This window comes from Lepidochelys kempii, chromosome 10, assembly GCF_965140265.1.
Source record: "Lepidochelys kempii isolate rLepKem1 chromosome 10, rLepKem1.hap2, whole genome shotgun sequence".
In the NCBI taxonomy this organism is placed as follows: domain Eukaryota; kingdom Metazoa; phylum Chordata; order Testudines; family Cheloniidae; genus Lepidochelys; species Lepidochelys kempii.
This window is the reverse complement of record NC_133265.1, coordinates 59,839,555-59,856,834: the sequence shown is the minus strand read 5'-3', so window position 1 is coordinate 59,856,834 and position 17,280 is coordinate 59,839,555.

Below are 17,280 nucleotides of genomic sequence, written 5' to 3'. Positions count from 1 at the left end.
AAGAAGAACTTGTCAACCTCTAACAGTACAGCACAGATACAGATTAAACTAATGTGATGTTTCGTATTACTCATAGGAATGCCAAAAATGTTTCCCCTCCCTATTTATTACTTATGGAATCTACTCCATTGCATCCCTCTTGTCTGTAGATAATTTAAATAATTTAAATTATTCCCTCTGCAAAAGAAACAATCTTAAGGGAAAAAAGAAAAACCAACTAGCAACTCCTTTTTAGAAACAAAGGTATGTCATGGCTGGCATGAGCAAAATCTCAGAGGCTGGAGTAGTACTTTGCCAAAAAGGAAATTAAATAAAATCAAATCAGATTCAGCAAAGGACCTAAGCACAAGCTTAACTTTAAGCATATCATTAGTCCAATTAAATTACTCATGTGCTTTAAGTTAAGCATGTGCTTAAGTATCTTGCTGAATTAGGATCTTGGTTGCACTATGAATCTTTCAACAAAAATCAGATTCCTTACTCAAATCTTTATAAAGCAATTCACATGGAAAGCATCTTGTGGAGAGAGTAGCAAGGGCTCACATTTTATACATAGCTGGTATTTGTTTTTGTGTAGGCCTGGGATATTTTTACAGGAATATCCACAGTTGTTGCTGTAATAGAGGTAGATTTGTACATCTTTATTGGCATGAATTCAAATATTCCATAAAAAGTTCAGAGCTCAAACCCTAGCCAGCTTGGTAGTTATCCTTAGGTGGCTCTTCATTATGGTTGTCTGAAATGGTGATTTCATTTCAGTTCCTCTTGGACAAGCACATAACAAAAAACACAATCATAAATGGCACTAACTAACATTAATTTGCAGCCTTGTTAATGTCAAACGGTGTAAAGGCTGAATGTAAAATGAACTATCATCTCCTCATTAGAGGCAGGCCTGGATTAACCTTTTGTGGGCCCAGCACCAAACATATTTGCATATTTGTTTGATAGGGTTGGGCCCTATCAAATTCATGGCCATGAAAAATGCGTCACGGACTGTGAAATCTGCTCTCCCTCCGTGAAATCTGGTCTTTTGTGTGCTTTTACCCTATACTATACAGAGTTCATGGGCCCGGACCCATGTTTCTCAAATTTGGGGTCCTGACCCAAAAGGGAGTTGCAGGGTGGTCACGGTATTGCCACCCTTACTTCTGCACTGCCTTCAGAGCTGGGTGGCCGGAGAGCAGCAGTTGTTATCCAGGCACCCAGCTCTGAAGGCAGCACCCCGCCAGCAGCAGTGCAGAAGTAAGGATGGTAATACCATACTATGCCACCCTTACTTCTGCCTTCAGAGCTTGGCGGCCAGAGAGTGGCAGCTGCTGACTGAGGACTCAGCGCTGAAGTAAGGGTGGCAATACCATACCAGGCCATCCTTACTTCTTTGCTGCTGCTGGCGGCGGCTCTGCCTTCAGAGCTGGGATCCCGGCCAGCAGCCACTGCTGTCCAGCTGCCCCTGCTGTCCAGCTGCCCAGTTCTGAAGACAGTGCTGTCACCAGCAACAGCGCAGAAGTAAGGGTAGCAGTACCACAACCCTCCCTACAATAACCTTGCAACCCCCCCCACCTCCTTTTTGGGCCAGGACCCCTACAGTTACAGCACCGTAAAATTTCAGATTTAAATAGCTGAAATCATGAAATTTATTATTTTTAAAATCCTATGACGTGAAATTGACCAAAATGGGCTGTGAATTTGGTAGGGCCCTAACCATGGGACACTACACAGGAGTTGCAGAATCTCCCCCACCCTGCCTCTTTCCCCCGAGACCCCACAACCCTGCCCCCCCTCTTTGCCCCACAACCTTGCCACTCACTGCTCTCCCTCCTCTTCCCCCTCCCCCGGGGTTTAAGCAAAGTGAATGAAGTAATTGTATCCTTTGCCTTTATATGTCTATATACTTCCTTTCTGACAAACAAGCAAAGTTGGTCACGTGGACCAACTATCCACTACCAAGAAATGCAGGCACAAACATGCATGAAACTTTTCCCCATAAATGAGCCTAGTTTGGTCCTTCATAACCCCATATAATTATTGACCGCTCAATGCATGGCACTTTCTAAAGCCAGACCTTAATTACATTTATTACTAAATGTCTTAATCTGATAAAAAAGAGTCGTGTTTAATTTCTTTGGCATCCAAAATTCAAAGATGTCTGGACATGGTAACAAACTCTACATAATAGCAAAATTATAAAACAAATATACCAGAGCAGGATTAGAATTAAAATCCTTGAGATTTCAATATCTGCACAAGATAAAATGTATAACTTCTAGTAACAACAATAAAAAAGTAATGTCTAATGCTCATCTCATTGTGCTGAAGAGGGTGTTGTGGGTTTTTTTGCCTTCATCTATCACTATTCCTTAGTTTCTGGGGGATAGCCCAGGACTGGGCTGGCAGGGGGATGTGGGTCAGGAGTGAGGGGCACCAGCAGAGCTGGGGGAGGCACAGGACTGGACTAGCAGGGTGCTGCAAGTCAGGAATGATGGGCACTGGCAGAGCTGTGTGGGAGCCCAGGATTGGGCTAGCAGGGGGCTGCATGCGCCAGTCCCTGGAGCCAGGCACGGACTGGAAATAAGCACAGCAAGTTGTGGGGGTGCGGATAGGATCTTCCCGGGGCAGCGCGGAGCCGGTACCTCACTGCCATAGCCGACTCCTTGGGAGCCAATCTCTCTTGCCAGCTGAGCTGCAGCTCCTCCAGCTCTTCCCACCTGGTGGAGAGGCTGATTGCAGTTACTCCTATAACTGGACTCTTAGTGTCCGATCAGCCTACTGACTGGACACTACCTGGGCCTCTTTTTTACGGTTTCCGGTCAAAAACCGAATACCTGGCAACAGGGGAGCTGGAACAGAGGTGACTGAGGGGCCATGGTCCCATCATTTCTTTCCTGCTTTAAGGACAAGCTATGGGGTTTGGAGGGGGTTGAGAGGAGTCAGCAGTGGGTGGGGGAGACAGAGAAAAGAGAGCGGTGGGTGGGGCCTCAGGGACAAGTGGAGTGGGGACGGGGCCTTGGGGGAAGAAGCGGAGCAGGGGTGGGGCCACGTCCAGGCACCAGTATGAGCCCTTTTGAGTGTGGGCTCGGTGCCATGGAGCCATTGTAAACCTGATACTGAATGGAGGTAGGTTTCAGAGGAACAGCCGTGTTAGTCTGTATTCGCAAAAAGAAAAGGAGTACTTGTGGCACCTTAGAGACTAACCAATTTATTTGAGCATGAGCTTTCGTGAGCTACAGCTCACTTCATCAGATGTTTACCGTGGAAACTGCAGCAGACTTTATATACACACAGAAATCATGAAACAATACGTGGGGTGGGAGGAGGTATTGTTTCATGATTTCTGTGTGTATATAAAGTCTGCTGCAGTTTCCACGGTAAACATCTGATGAAGTGAGCTGTAGCTCACGAAAGCTCATGCTCAAATAAATTGGTTAGTCTCTAAGGTGCCACAAGTACTCCTTTTCTTTTTTTGAATGGAGGTAGTTTCCCCCATCCAGACTACAATTGCCCATTCTATATTGACTTCAAAGATAAAGAGAACACTGAGTTTTCCAATGCAATTAACTTTTTAATCCTCCACAAGCATAACTTTACAAGAATCTTTCCTATACTGAATATGTTGTCACATGCTGGATATCTGATAATGGTAAAGCAAAATCATAGTGCAGCAGGGGACAGGAAAACAGAAATGTTTGTGAGCAAAATGCCTATATTTGATATTATCTGAGTATTCTACAGATCTCTACCAAGGATTATGTTTTAAGACAGAGATGTTTAAAGTACTTTTACTGTATTTAATATTGATTTAATATGATTACATTTTCAAACTATAAGTTACTCTTTTGATTATTAAACTACAGTTAATTCAGGAGGCACTTCATGGTCAATGTAACACATATTATGTAACTCTCCAGCAAGATGGACACTAAAGAGCAAGTCTCAGGTGCATTAATTGTGGTTAAATACAATAAAACAACTAACACTCAGATCTGAGCAAATAAAATTCAAGAACAATTTCTACAGTGAATATAGCATCTTTTCTGGTTGCACAGTACCAATTCTGATTTCTCAGTTATTTTTTTTTCAGTGCATGTTTGTAACTTAAGGCTGCACTAAGACTGCTAAATATCACATTTGATTTAGCTGTTCTTATGGTCTTTTGGGGAAGATAGGTGAGTGGGTGATCACACATATCACACCATAAAGGTCTGAGCTCCATTTTCTCGCTGTAATGAGGAGGAAGTAAGGGCTTTATGACAGCCTCAGCCCAGAGCTTCTTTGCTGTGAGTCTGAACCTCAATTTTTCATTAATCAAGATTGTAAATTAAATATACAATATGAATCAAGTGAAACATTGCAAAATATTTTTTTTATAAACCAGAGCAACTAAAGTGCAATTGTTCAATATGCTTATTTTCACATTTAAAGGGACACAAACTTTTTTGTATATTTCCTTAGTTGTGACTAGCAAACTCTTTAAATTATTAAACAGAGAAGAAATTTTAGTGAACCAAATGTGCTTTTCACACTACTCAAGTAGTGAACTTCACTTTGATAATGAACATTCACTTTTGTCTCTGCATTTCACTGTCTGATTCTCATGCAGTAACAAGATCTTGTAATATTTTGGTTGAAGACACCATACGGAACTGTTTAACTCTAAATAAACAGAATACCTCCCTCTCTCTCTCTCTCTCTCACTCTCTCCATGAATACATTTATTATCATCAGATATTTTTTTGCAGAGGATGTGGGAAATTAAGTACAACCTCCACTTTCAATTTAAACTTCTTGGGAATTTCAGGATGGCCAAAAGCATAAAAACAAGTTTCCTAATATAGATCAGCCCTTAGCAAGAAGGCCAAAGACTAAATGACGCAGACTGAATTGTCCCCTCATGGCTAGAGATTGGCTGAATCTCTCATTGAGGAGCACATGATGTGTAATGTGTGAAAAAGCCAATGTTGTATCTGTGTTATGGCTATATTGAGGACTTCAGTCTCCAGCGCTATCAAACCAGCATCTTTCCAAATAAAATAAAAAAGTTAAGAACCTGTTTGTGTTTGTTATGTGATGTTAGTTTGTTCAGTTTTGCTATTCTATATAATCTGTAGGGTAATAATTCAGGACCAATATATATCCTACTTTGTAATGAGGGAAAAATGAACAAAATATGCCAGTAGATTCAGTAGATGGTAAATGTTCAGATCTATGCTGGTGTTGGCGATAAACAGCTAAATATTTTTAAAGATCCTATTTGTCACATACATTCATGTTTGAAATATATCTTCAAATATACACTACGGCAAATCCCACACAGTATAAAAGTGTGTTTTTCAGATAATCTGTTTGATAAATAGTATGTATAAAACACGCTCTTCTAGAAGCAAGGAAGAATTGCATACAAATGATGATATACCTGTGCAAGTAAAATATTGATGAATAGGACCTGAAAGCTTTTTGGCTCTTTCCTTTTAGACTTTAGGGGTGTTTTTGGTACTGAGTACATGACCAGTTTTCTAATTGCTATCTGTATTGATTGTGAAGATAAATATGAGCCAATAACTAAGGATGTGGGGGAGGAGGAAGAAAATTGTGGATAAATCAACATTGCAACTTTTATGTCTGGGCTCATGTTATAATGGTAGAGCCTTGTAAGAGGCTGACAGAGCTTGCTTGACAATTCCATCCTATTAGTAGGAAAGGATCCTGTGGATACTATCAAGTGGATTTTGCTGGCTTGCTGTTGTAGGTGGATCTTTAACCCACCTTGATTTAAGGGATGTGGGAGAGACTCTCTCTCTATAAAAAAGATCTAGGGTGTGGGCTAAGTAGTTCTCAGGAGAACTCTAATAGCCAAGTCTAGGGGAAAAGGCTGGGCCTGGATTTTGTATTGTTTTATTTGTGAGTGCTGTTATGAACAAAATGGAACCCCAGAAAGGGGACAGGTTTTGACTTGTTACAACTTGTGTGGACTATGCTTGGAGCAGGATGGGGAAGCCATCTACTCATATACCTGAACCACTTTATAACAAATGGAACTACAGGGGATTACATATTCCAAAAGAGAAAACTGGCTGTCAAACAGTCTGATTAGTGATTATGCACCAAAATGACAGGCTTAATTTTGCTTTTAAAAAGATATATCCCCTGTAGTGTCCATTTCTGAAATATTATTCAGACACAAGTTGGTATAGGGAGATTCCTACTTTTAATAAAGTTAAGTATCACTTTATAATTTTGGTGATAGACTGGAAATATAATGGCATAAATCAAAACAGCAACTCAAGTGTAATCTAAGATATAAAAACATTTCACGCTTCATATATTTGGGAGGAGATTTTCATCTTTATGAAGGAGATCCCCTCACTTTGACATTGCCCTATTTTGAAATCCCTAACCACACAGTATTATAGGAACATACATGACAATGTTTTTATTTGCACTGAAGTGGGTTGTAGTTCTGATATGTTACTTTCCCCTTCTAATTTTCTAAGACTACCAGACATCAGAACAACTGATAACCACTGATGAGCTGCCAAAAGCTGAAGAACCAGTTCTTTCCGTCACTCCGGGTCTTCGGTGGCACTTCGGCAGCAGGCCCTTCAGTCGCTCTGGGTCTTCGGCGGCACTGAAGGACCCACCATCGAAATGCCGCCAAAGACCGAGAGCGAGTGAAGGACCCACTGCCAAAGTGCCGCCGAAGACCCGGAGAACCGCTGGGTGAGTAAAAATTAAAAAGGGGTTCTCAGGGGAACCTCCCCAGCCGAGAGTTCAGGCTTTAAAATTTAACAACCGGTTTGCGCCAACTGGTGCGAACCGGCTCCAGCTCACCACTGCTGATAACCATGCAGTTTTCACAATAACCTGATAATATTACAATGGCTACTTTTAGAAGTGATCTGAAGAGTATTTTCCAAACCTTCTGATCCTTAGTAATCAGAACAGAAGTGCCCAAAATCCTGAGATTAAAGGATTATGCCTCAAGGAAGACTTGTGGTATTTCAAGAAAATGTGACTGATGCTCACCACTTATTTTTTAGTGCTGATGAGATTTAATGTTTAAGGTCCTTTTCTGTGCAGACATAAAAGCTGCTGTAATCAGAGTATTACTAGGGAAAACTACTCTGGTTCCGGGATTCAATATGTTTAAATTGTTGAGCCAAGGTTATTGTTTGGATTAGGTTAGAAAGGATGACACTGAAATAAGTAAGATCAGATAGTGAAACAAAAACAGAGAAAAATAAAGCAAACTGTTATAGTTTTTAGTATATTACAGTTATATATGTATATTGACAATTTATGAAAAATAGGAAAACCTGGAAACTAGGTATACTGCATGTCTACATAGTTATTGTAAAACTGTACAAATATTTCATTCAAACAATTAAAAAAATCCATATAATAACAGAACTATAGAAATTAGAGATGGAAGAAACTTATTAGGGGATCTTGCCCTTCCCCCCACTAATGTTGTTCTCCAAAATATAAGTGCTTTGGCCGGTTTAGTTTTAATCACGCTTTTACCCATATATACTGTTGTGCAGTGGTTCTCAAAGCTGGTCCGCCGCTTGTTCGGGGAAAGCCCCCGGTGGGCTGGACCGGTTTGTTTACCTGCCACGTCCGCAGGTTTGGCCCTTGGCCCGCGCAGCTTTCCACAGCCCCCATTGACCTGGAGTGGCGAACCGCAGCCAGTGAGAGCCACGATCGGCCGAACCTGCGGACCCGGCAGGTAAACAAACCGGTCCGGCCCTCCAGGGGCTTTCCCTGAACAAGCAGCGGACCAGCTTTGAGAACCACTGCTGTACTGCACATATATATGTATTGTATTTTTACAAAAACAAAACTCGTCGCAAAAGCAGTTAACATCGATCACATATTCTACACAACAACAAATATAAGACAGTGGGATATACTGATGATGAACCATTTTAGTACATTGTACCTAAAGGACTAGAGAGATCTTGCAGATTGTATTATGCAAACAGCAGGTAGCTGTTTTACAAAAAAATGAATGCCTATTATTGTTTGATTTTCTTAATATTTTAGGAGACATTGTTATATGAAAAATACCAGCACAAAATAGATGCTTGTGTAACCCATATGCATAAGAGGGAGATATCTCTTTATGAGATCTATTGGAGGTGGGGGCGGGGAAGACTTGGGTCTGGTTCATTGTTGCTAGGCAGATGCACAATTAACTATCCACACTCAGAAGTTTCTGGAATTGGGTGCGATAGTTTGGGGTATGCTCAACAGGTTTCCTGTTGCTGGATTCAGACTTTATGAGGGCACGTAGTTAGGGCAGCTGTTTTGCAAAAGGCTTGGTGCCCTGTGTGGACTGGGAGAAGCTGCGCCCAGGAGCAGAAAATAGGCTGTTTCCCTTAACTCTGAAGTATTTTGCAGCAGAGTAGTGATATTGTTAACCCTCCAACAGGGGAGCCCTGACAGTGTTTATTATAGACATGGGAAATTGTGAGGGAAAACTAATTTCTTTCATTTTAACTGTATACTTGGAATGTTGCTTGATTTTAGACAAACTGTTTTAGTAAAATTGTCTTAACCAGTATGATTTACCAATTCTCATCTTATATGAATAGGATGATGGGGAAAGAGTTATATTTTGCTATTCTTAGTTTTGTATTTTTCTTGTAACAGGGCTTTTTTATCTACCCATACACTTAAACTGAATGATTTCAGCACTGAAGGAGGCAGAGTCTGCATGGATTTGAGATGTAGATTTCTACAAGTCAGTGGAGGGAAGATGTTGTGGCAGTGCTTTTGACTCAGCAGACTGTATAGAATTGGGTGGTCAAAGACTGTAACTGAGACTCAGGTGAACTCAACATAAGCTTTTGGGAACTCTGAGTTTCTTCTCATTATGTTTCTGTGTAGATTGACCTGTTTAGATTTAATTTGTTTTCTTTATGTATATGTATTACTGTGAAGATAATTTATGTGGATTATAAAATAGCCATGGTATGCTGTAGAAATTAAGTTGTAGTTATTATTGTGATTATTACTTTCGTTATCTTTATAAAGTTAGCCTTAAGAATTAGGTTAATTCCTTTTGTTCTTTTTGGATTGGATTGTGGGGGTGGAAGTGGGGGCTGACCTGTGCAATCCTTGCTGAAAATCCTCAGTGACTGAATTTTGCGTTTCCATGTACTTTTCTATGGGAGTTCTTTTTGGCACTAGGAGAAGGGCCGTGAAGTAAACTCTAGTCCACCCAAAGGATACATTCATCTTCAATGATACCAGTTTACATGCTTTCAAACACCACAAGATGATTATTACTGATTAGGAGAAAAAATCTAACAGCTGTCTGGAGAATTCCTTCAATGTTTAGATTATTGATTTAATATATACTGTGACAAAGTTCCTCCTCTACCTTGGTGGATCTTGCGCTTATTGATGGATTTGCTCGCCTTGGAGCTTCACAGCAGCCCTCAGCTTGACCGTTTTTCTGAACCCACAGTCCAGGTCGACTCCTCCTGCGACTGACCAGGAGTTGGGGGGATTTGGGGGGAACCCGGGCCTGCCCTCTACTCCGGGTTCTAGCCCAGGGCCCTGTGGAATGCAGCTGTCTAGAGTGCCTCCTGGAACAGCTGTGCAACAGCTACAACGCCCTGGGCTACTTCCCCATGGCCTCCTCCCAACACCTTCTTTATCCTCACCATAGGACCTTCCTCCTGGTGTCTGATAATGCTTGTACACCCCAGTCCTCCAACAGTCTGCGTTCTCACTCTCAGATCCTAGTGCTTCTTGCTCCCAGCTCCACAACGCACACCACAAACTGAAGTGAGCTCCTTTTTAAAACCCAGGTGCCCTGATTAGTCTGCCTTAATTGATTCTAGCAGCTTCTTGATTGGCTGCAGGTGTTCTAATCAGCCTGTCTTAATTGTCTCCAGAAGGTTCCTGATTGTTCTGGAACCTTCCCTGTTTCCTTACCCAGGAAAAAGGGACCTACTTAGCCTGGGGCTAATATATCTGCCTTCTATTACTCTCCTATAGCCATCTGGCCCGACCCTGTCACACTACCCATTGTCTAGATCCCATCATTTCACAAACGTTTAAATATACTGTACAATGGGTTAGTATTATTAGAGTATTTTCCCCCATCATAGCACATATACCTCAAATATTTTACCATAATTAGTTTGATTCTTCAGACATGAGTTCAGCATTAATGGTCTTGGGCTGTTTAGCATGAAAGTTAATTTTCACTAAAAGCTCAACATGGTGGGAGCATGAAATCTACTGGATGCAGCAACTTTTTTTCCTAAATAAAAATGAGGTAGTTATTCCCAAATATTTTTTAACATATTTATTTTGACTTTTTGGGAAAGATGTTAAAGATGAAGTTTCACTTACATAACTACACAGTCTTGGGCATGATGCAAAGCTCATCTTTAATCCTCTAGAAAACTGGAAATGGAAAAAAGAGGGGAATATGAAGGGTGGGCAAATTATTCAGGGGTGGGCTGGCTTACTGATGGTCTACCTAAAATTCTACTGCTGCTCTTACAAATACCTCAAGTTATGCCAACAGCACCTAGAACATGTGGATAGGTACTAGGGTTGCAAAGTGCCCGTTTTTTTACCAGAACACCTGGTCAAAAAGGGACTCTGGCAGCTCTGATCAGCACTGCTGACCGGGCCATTAAAAGTCCGATCGGTGGCATGGGCAGGCTCCCTAACCAGCTCCATGTGACTCCCTGGAAGCTGACGGCATCTCCCTGTGGCTCCTAGGCAGAGGGATGACCACGGGGGCTCAACATGCTGCCCCCGCTCCCAGCGTCAGCCGAGCTGCTCCTATTGACCAGGAACCATGGCCAATGGGAGCTGAGGGGGCGGTGCCTGCAGGCACCGGCAGCATGGAGAGCCACATGGTCGCACTTCTGCTTAGGAGCTTGTGTGAGACGTCACTGCTTCCTAGGAGCTGGAGGGAGAAGTCGCTGCTTCCCAGGAGCCACCTGAGGTAAGCGCCTGCACCCTGAAACCCCTCCCGCACCCTGGCCCCAGCCCAGAGCCCCCTCCTACTCCCCAAACCCTGGGCCCACCCCAGAGCCCACACCCCCAGCCAGAGCCCTCACCCCCTCTGCACCTCAACCCCCTGCCCCAGCCAGGATCCCCCTCCTGCACCCTGAACCCCTCATTTTTGTCCCCACCCCGGAGCCCGCACCCCTCACCCCAGAGCCCATACCTGCAGCTGGTGCCCTCACCCCACCCCTCCGCATCCCAACCCTCTGCCCATCCTGGATCCCCCTCCCACACCCTGAACCCCTCATTTCTGGCCCCACCCTAGAGCCCGCACCCCCAGCCTGGAGCCCTCTCCTGAACCCCAAACCCCTCATCTCCAGCCCCACCCCAGGCTCCCACAGCTGGAGCCCTCACCACCACTCCCCCCGTACCGCAACCCCCTTACCCAGCCTGGTGAAAATGAGCGAGTGAATGAGGATGTGGGAGAGCGAGTGATGGAGGGAGGGGGATGGACTGAACAGGGGCATGGCCTTGGAAAAGGGGTGGGGCAAGGGTGTTTGGTTTTCTGCATATAGAAAGTTGGCAACCCTAACAGGTACTCTTTTTAGCAATTTGACATATAAATAAATGTTTTATGGCACTATGGCCCATTGAAATCAATGAGAGTTAGGGGTCTAAATACCTTTTGAGACTCTGGCTCTAAATTCCTTGCTATGATCTGCAAAGTTGTATTAGCAGGCCTGTCTCTACTCTACTCTACTTCCTAGCGTCCCTTTAACCTGCTGTAGAGTAGCATGTGCATTGCGTTCCCCTTCACTACCACCATGCACACCCTCTTTGAGTGTGCAAATCTTTTGCTCTTAGCGAGGGCCTTAGGGGAAGTGAGGGATGTAGTATAGAGAAGTCTCTTCCTTGACTGCTTACACCAAGCCAAGATTTAGGAGACCGGATGTGAGTACACTATGCAACACAAACTGTTAGAGAGTTAGAATACCAGCGAGAATGGCATATTCTGTCTCTGGTGATTTGCCTCAATAAAGAATCCCCTTTATATTCATTACAACATTCCATTCTCTTCTCCACCGTAGGAGATACTACAGGGGGAAACAGTCCCTGTAGCCTCTCCTTCCTTAACATAGAGCAGAGGGCTACTGGGAGGGAAGGAAAGGGATGTGGAGCACAGACAGGAGAGCTTGTGAGTGAGAAGCTCAGCGCTAAGTCATGGCTTCACTGTAACTGTCCCACTGAACAAGTTGGAAACAACCTCTGAGGCCCACCTCCTCTCCCATGTAGCCAACTATCTCTTCCTTTATTGTTTCTCTCCATGCCCTGTACTGCTTCAGATGCCAGGGGAGCACACGTATTGTTACAGGCTAAATCTTCTCCATACCTATACAACTCTCACTGACTTAATTAATTCCACTGCACATACAAGGCAGTATGTAATCCTTAATACGATCTTTCATCTAAGAGTCGGAAGACGTACTTTTCACTTATATGATGAGTTTTACCTTAAAGTGTGAATTTATTTGCTTATCATGGGCCATTTATGTTAAAGTAGTCCCCTTAGTTTCTGCTGCAAAGTTCGTTCATGCTCTTGTTGCTTGCACATAATGGGTACAAGCATGTGCAGAAGTGCACGTGCAATTTTGAAAATGTATCCTGATCTCAGCATTCTCTTGCAGTGTATCCATTTTGAGTAAATATACATTGAATGTGCTAGTTTACCCCTTATTGGTGTTTGCCATAAAACACCATCACAGTTTGAATAATTTATAATTTCTAATCCAAACAGATACTGGCCACTGAAATACTGGCCACTGAGTATATCCAGTTCTGTAAGAACTGGACGACTAAATATCGCACTTCAAATGGAGAACATGGAAAACCCTCTGTCTACTGAATCCTGAGTTCCTTACTAAGGTCTAGATGTCAACAACAAATTTTGCCTGCATAAGAACGGTTGGGCTCAAGCCCTACATTAGTCCCAGGAATGTTAATTTATTACCAGAATTTCAGACATAGTCCAATTTATCCTACACCATGTGAAATAGCTGTATCTATAGGTATTGAATCAGATATTGATAATTCATCTAATTTACTGTTACACTTCTGGGATTAAAAATTATGAGCTTAAAATAACAAGTGTACATACATTATTAATGTTGCTTATGAGCCAAATGTATATTTTTCCACAATAAGCTACTACATATTATTTCTTTGGCTAATGAACTAGACCACTAGTGAACAAGTGTGATGGTACAAATAGCCAACAAACCACAAAAATAAACATCTTAAAATTACATGGGAATGACCTGTAATTGTAGTGGCAAATGCATAGCACTACATACACTTCTCTTGTTAAACATGATCATCACTGCATTGATAGATCACTGTGGAAAGGCTTAACAGAAGAAGTCTCTTGAAGAAGGCTTTTGAATAATGATAGGGTGGTTATAATAGCCATATATGACAGAGCAGTGGATCTAGGACTCTAATTAAGGTGCTTAACTTTAAGCATGTGCTTAAGTAACATTAACTACAAGTTAAGTATCTGCATAAGTGCTGTTCTGAATAGAGATGCTTTCCTGAATTGGGGCCTTAGTTTACAAGTTCTTAGGGGCAGGGAATGTGTCAGTATGTAAAGAGTTGGGTAAATTTGTGGTGCTGCATACATGTTTTCAACTGCAAAACCACAGACATAAATGATCACTTTGTTCCTTGCTATAGTAAAACACAGACAAAAAACACCACCATGAATTTTCTTGGGGGTATTAAATATAAACCACACTTATATACTAGAGTTCCTCCACTACTACAGGAATGTCTTTCCAGTGTCTGAAAATGTGGACCAGGTGTAAGACCATTTTTAATTATTATGGTCAATGAAGGGAATAAAGAGCAACCTTCCTTCTTGTAAGGCTAGGTGTTGCTGTCCTCTCAAGAGAGGCTAAGTGAAGGATAGTCTCTGGCTGAAAAGGTGACATGGGTGCAAAAAGTGGATGGGGGAAACATTCACACAGCATAACAAGAGCTATACACTGTAGAGGGTGCATAAAGTGCTGATAGTTAAGTGCATATTTAAATGTTCTGCTGAATCAGAGCATTAGGTTAGTTCCATCTTTAGTGATTGGTAATAGACAGGTCAAAAGGAACCCAGTTTGATTTTCAGATTCTAGGCTGAGTTTTACCACTTTTAACTGCATATATTTACTTAGGAAGTCATTAGAATTCATTAAGTATTCTGGTGTTCTATATTATCTTTACAATTACTTTTCAGAGAAGAACCACACTTCAAACTGAAAAGCCAAAACTCTGTCCACTGCATATGGCTTTCACATCTGATGGACATTCTGCTAGTAGAAAATACATTAAACAACAAATTAGTTTTTAAAAATGTATGAAGACTGACTTAATAAGTGAATCTTGGGCTCTGCATATCTCTGTGGAGAAATCATCCAAATACCATGCTTGCAAAAGGAACTGGAAAATAAGCATCATAACATGTCACCAATGTATGTTTTTCAGACTAATCAGAGACAAATGTATGCTTACACTCAGGTGTCTTCTACAGGAAACTATAATAATACCATGTCCTGTTTGCACACTTTTCTGACCAGAATATCCCCTGTTGGCTATATTGGTTGTGGTCATTTTTGTTGTCCTTTACAAATATAATTACATTCTCCTTCTCTGCAAGAACAGAACACATGATGGAAACTATACAATTTGGAACTTATTCCTTTTTGTCAGAGCCATTTAATTTGAGGTTCTTCTCTCCTGCAAGAGAGACAAAACAATAATCATAACATACGGAAACTGGGATAATGACTATGGGATAAACTAATGGAAGGAAGGTTGTAGAGATGGACCCAAACCAAAACCCTGGATCAGAACATTCACAGACTTGGAGCTATTTGAAATCCATATCTATTTTTATGGCTTAGAACAAACTCTAGAACAGGGGTGGGCAAACTTTTTGGGCCAAGGGCCACATCTGGGTGGGGAAATTGTATGCAGGGCCAGGGCAGGGGGTTGGGGTGCGGGAGGGAGTGCGGGGTGTGGGAGGGGGTGCGGTGTGCAGGAACGGGCTCAGGGCATGGGACTAGGGCATGGGAGGGGTATGGGGTGCATGAGGGTGCTCAAGGAAGTGGGTTGGGGTGCAGGAGGGGTGCGGACTGCGGGAGGGAGCGCAGGGGGTTTGGATGCGACAGAGGGCTCAGGGCAGGGGGTTGGGGTGCGGGGTGCAGGAGGGGGCTCAGGGCAGGGGGTTGGGGTGCAGGGTGCAGCAGGGGGCTCAGGACAGGGAGTTAGGGTGCAGGAGGAGTGGGAGATGCAGGCAGGGGTCTTAGGGCAGGGAGTTGGGGTGTGGGGTGCAGGAGGGGTTCGGGCTCCGGCCCAGCGCCACTTACCTAAAGTGGCTCCGGGGTGGCAGCAGTGCACACCGGGGCCAGGGCAGGCTCCCTGCCTGCCTGCCCTTGCCCCATGCGGCGCCACTCCGGGACACGGCCAGCACCACATCCCTGTGCGACTCCTGGGGGAAGGGGGGCACAGGGCAACGCACGGAGCCCTCTGCCCCCCCCGCCCCCCAGGGATGTGGTGCCGGCCACTTCTGAGAGCTGCACGGGGCCTGCGGCACCACGGGGGGCAATCCCGCAGGCTGGATCCAAAGCCCTGAGGGGCCGAATCTGGCCCGCGGGCTGTAGTTTGCCCACCCCTGCTCTAGAATATATAGCACTTTGATTTAAAGTAACAATTCCTTTTTAAATACACAAATATTTCGACTGTTTGATATTTGAGCTGGTTGGGTTTTTTTAAATTCTTGAATGGAAAATGGGAGTCTGCTAACAAATGTTAAGTAAGTCTTGAGCTGGCAAGGTCTATTATTTTAAATGCTTCTTTCATGAAGATAAATATTGGGATGAATTGCCTTAACATCCTGTGTATCTTGCTATTGGCGGTTGGCTTTAATGTAAGCCTGTTTTCTACCTAGTTACCAACTATGTATTATAGACTCACTCAACCACAACTGTTAAGGTCATTTCAGGTCATACTAAAAGTGATAAAGCCTTAACGGTATAGGGGATCAAGAATTTAACACAATCTTCTATTTCTGTTTTCTACATGTCTTCAGACAAATACCATTACAGTTCACTTATAAATATTTATTTAAACACTTTCATCCTATCACATTATCTCAAAACATTTGTGGCTGAACCTAAGCCAGCCCGAGACATTACTGAACAAATCCTTATAAGGTCCACAGCATGATTTATTTAGAGTATAAGAAGAATATAGAATCTACAGCACTATATATATTTCATTTATTGAAAGGTATTCTGTCCCAAGGGCTCTAAACAAAAGGAACCGCGAGAAAATATTTTCTTAAAAATCATTTATGATTGAATAGAGTAATTACCCATTTTTGCTCATTATCAGTCAGCTAAAGGATAGATAAAGCACCAAGGACTCTAATCTCTTCATACAGTACATATACATAACCCACACTGACACTGTTGCCTCAGCACCTAACTACCTTGAGTGAGATGTTACCAGACCTAGCTAACTTCATCTTTCTTTGGAATTTCTAACATCCCATCACCATATATCTAAACCTGTATACGCCTTTGAAATAATAATTTCCTAAGAAATATTTAAATACTGTAGAAAGAAATGATAGTTTTTCTTGTAAAAAAGACAAAAAAGTATTCTTTTATCTGAGCATGGTCTTTCCTTAGGCTGTAGTCCTGCCAACCTTCTCCCCATCCCTTGGACCCCGTCACCCCCACTTCCCTTCTACTCCTCTAGGAATTTCTATTCCAGCTCTAAAAAGGTGACCTTGACCATGATCTTTTAATCTCTTACTGAATTAATCTCTTCATTCTTATCATCTGTTTCTCTCTGTCCATTTACTTAGGTTCCATCAACGCCCTCTCCCTCTCTCATTCCACCAACTTGAATTAAATGGTCGTGTCAAGTTCGCCTTCTCTTCTTTTGACGCCTACTGTATGCTTCTGTTCTGTTCCTCTGCCAACAAATGGCTACAATCTACTAACTACTTGGGAAGAGCATACTCCTCCCCGCACCTTTTGTCAACCTAAATGACTGGTTCTTTTTCTTCCTTTCATCTCAATACCCAGCTTTAATCCTAGGCAACTTTAGTTTCCATGTCCATGATCCATCTACTTCTGTGCCTTCTGCTATACCCTCATTTGACCCTTTCCCCTTCCACTTTTGCCCCATGATGTCACATGTCTAATCTTCAAACTTGCCTCTCCTCCAAACATTTTCCCCCTTCTTCTC